We start from the raw sequence: 2783 nt of genomic DNA, 5'->3' as shown, positions 1-2783 counted from the left end.
TGCTTGCAAATCCTTCTTCTAGGTTCAAATTTCTGACTTAGTTTAGGTTCTTTTGATTGCAAGCGAACAGAAACCAATGCTGGCAACAAGCACGAAGTGAGGGCATGGGCTGGGGAAGAATTTGTGGGCAGGACACTGAGGAAGCTCACACACTCCAAGGGAACCTGAGCCACGCTATGGAAAGCAGAAACCAGGGCTCCAGCAACCAGAGTCCGCGGACGTTTTGTCCAGACCTGTGCGACCAACAAGGTTACAGGGAGTGCCCAACCTAAATGTGTCTCCTTGAGCTAAAGGCACACTCACTTTTGGGGCTGACGAAAAAATTCTAAAATGGATCGTGGTGATGCTTGCATGACATTGTGAATATACTAAAAACTAATGACTGCTTTTTATTTTTATTTTTATTTTTTTAAAGATTTTATTTATTTATTTGAGAGAGAGAATGAGATAGAGAGAGAGCATGAGAGGGGGGAGGGTCAGAGGGAGAAGCAGACTCCCTGCTGAGCAGGGAGCCCGATGCGGGACTCGATTCTGGGACTCCAGGATCATGACCTGAGCCGAAGGCAGTCGCTTAACCAACTGAGCCACCCAGGCGCCCTGACTGCTTTTTAAGTGGGTAAATTTTACAGCATGCAAATTATATCTCAGTAAAGCTTTATATGTGTGTGTGTGTGTGTGTGTGTGTGTGTACATACACACACACACACACATATATATATATATATTTTTTTTTTAAGTCAGGAAGTCAAAGAGAAAAAAAACCCCCACAGATTAAAAAGAGATAATCCACAAAGGAGGAAACCGGGATGGTCACCATCACCAGCAATCAGAGAAATGTCAAAACGACATTGAGATACCACTTTGCACTCAGCGGATGGGCAAAAATCAAAAAGGTGACTAATACTTGACAAGTACAATGGGAAGTGGCACACTCCTCACCTGCTGATGGAAATGTAGACAGGCTGCGATGGCCACTCTCCAGAAAAGCAACCTGGACAGTTTTGGCTAAATTAAGTGTGCCTATTTCCTATGGCCCAGCAATTCCACTCCTGGATATGTGTATTCCAGAAAAACATTCGGGTACATGCTCAGGGATATTCTACGCAGCCTTGTTTGTGGCAGCAAGAAGGTGGGTGCAACTCAAGAAATATGTAAGTAAATGGCATAAGACTACTACTCAGCAGCCCAAAGCAATGAACTAAATGTACATACAGCAGCGGGGATAGACTTCAAAAACATGGTGTTGAACAACAGCAGGAAAATATAGAGTAAGAACTGTGGCACAATGCCATCTGTATAAATTTGACACAAACACATGCACAAAACAGCACTGTCAGTGTTTCGGGATTTATTATACCTTTTTAAGAACATATTTGGGGTGGGATTAAAAAAAATCAGGTGCCTTGGACTGACCACGGAAGGCAGTGAGCCATGAACGAAGATGCATGGTGAACTGAGATCTCTGTGTCAGAAAAAATTTTTAATTAAATAAATAACAAAAGTTAAGTGTTTTACCGACTCGTTCTGTACGACTCCTAAAAAATAAAAGCAATTAGAACGAGGAAAAAAAAAAACCTTCCCCATATTCCCCACCACCTGAAGAGAACCATTTATATTCCCAATTTTTTTGTCAATGAATTACTTTTTTTATTTTTTATTTTTATTTTTATTTTTTTTGTTGTTGTTGTTTTTATTATGCACTACATTAATACACTGCATAACCTTCTAGAAGGGGTAGATGAGTATGACTGAGTTACTTTTCATCAATCAGAAAAATGCTTCCTTAATCGATATTCTCCAAACCCTTTGACACATAGTAACGATTAACTCCAGAGACCCGCCTATCTCTTTGCATCAAACTCCACTGATATGGATAATAGGCAACCCTTTTTCCCTTGCCCCCGTTACTGAACCTGTGGATGTGCGCCGTGGCCATGCCGGGGAGGACCACGCACACGGCCATGACGCCGATCCCCGGCAGGATCTCGAACCACATCGCCACGCGGTTGCCAGAGCCAAACCCCTGCCTTCCCGATCCGGTAAAGGTGACCCGGCCTCGGCCCCCTTCCCCGAATTACTTTTTTAAAAAGGAGGCTCCACACCCAACGTGGGGCTCAAATTCATGACCCCGAGATCAAGAGTTGCATGCTTGAGGCTCCTGGGTGGCTCAGATGGTTAAGCATCTGCCTTCAGCTCAGGTCATGATCCCAGCATGCTGGGATCGAGTCCCGCATCGGGCTCCCTGCCCCTCCCTCTGCCTCCCTCTCTCTTTCCCTCTTTCTGTCTCTCATGAATAAATAAATAAAATCTTTAAAAAATAAAAAAAGAGTTGCATGCTCTACCGACTGAGCCAGCCAGGCGCCCCTTGGTGAGTCACTTTTTAATGTGATTTCATATAGCTATTTTGCATGTAAATGACTTATACTCTTACTGTTTTTCATATAGCTGCATTACATGTAAGTGATTTATAATTTTACCACTTGGTCTTTGATGACTATCATAAAATAGGATTTCTTAAGTTAAATAAGGTATGGCAAAAGGGCTTAAAAAGTTTTTGGCAACACATATGCTCCCTTGCATGGTAAGTCACTTCCAGGTGTGTCTCTGGGTGAAAAAAAGAGATGTCTTATAAAAAAAGAAAAGACATTTTCAATTATGTGGTAAGTATATGCCACCATATTTACCTACTTCTTTGCTGAAGAAAACCTCTGGCGTGGACAAAAAATACATTACCTTGATTGGGTCGGCTGCATTTTCTCACAGCTGTGGAATCCCACCAAGGG

At 42.6% G+C, this 2783-nt stretch overlaps 1 pseudogene; it reads right to left on the bottom strand.

Annotated features, from left to right (window-relative positions):
• Positions 1 to 1644: 1644 nt before the first annotated feature.
• On the bottom strand, positions 1645 to 2064 carry LOC144380342 (NADH dehydrogenase [ubiquinone] 1 alpha subcomplex subunit 1 pseudogene; annotated as a pseudogene).
• Positions 2065 to 2783: the final 719 nt, after the last annotated feature.

Source organism: Halichoerus grypus, chromosome X (genome assembly GCF_964656455.1).
Source record: "Halichoerus grypus chromosome X, mHalGry1.hap1.1, whole genome shotgun sequence".
Lineage (NCBI taxonomy): Eukaryota > Metazoa > Chordata > Mammalia > Carnivora > Phocidae > Halichoerus > Halichoerus grypus.
The sequence above is the reverse complement of the archived record's forward strand: the minus strand, read 5'-3'. Positions and strand labels throughout refer to the sequence as shown.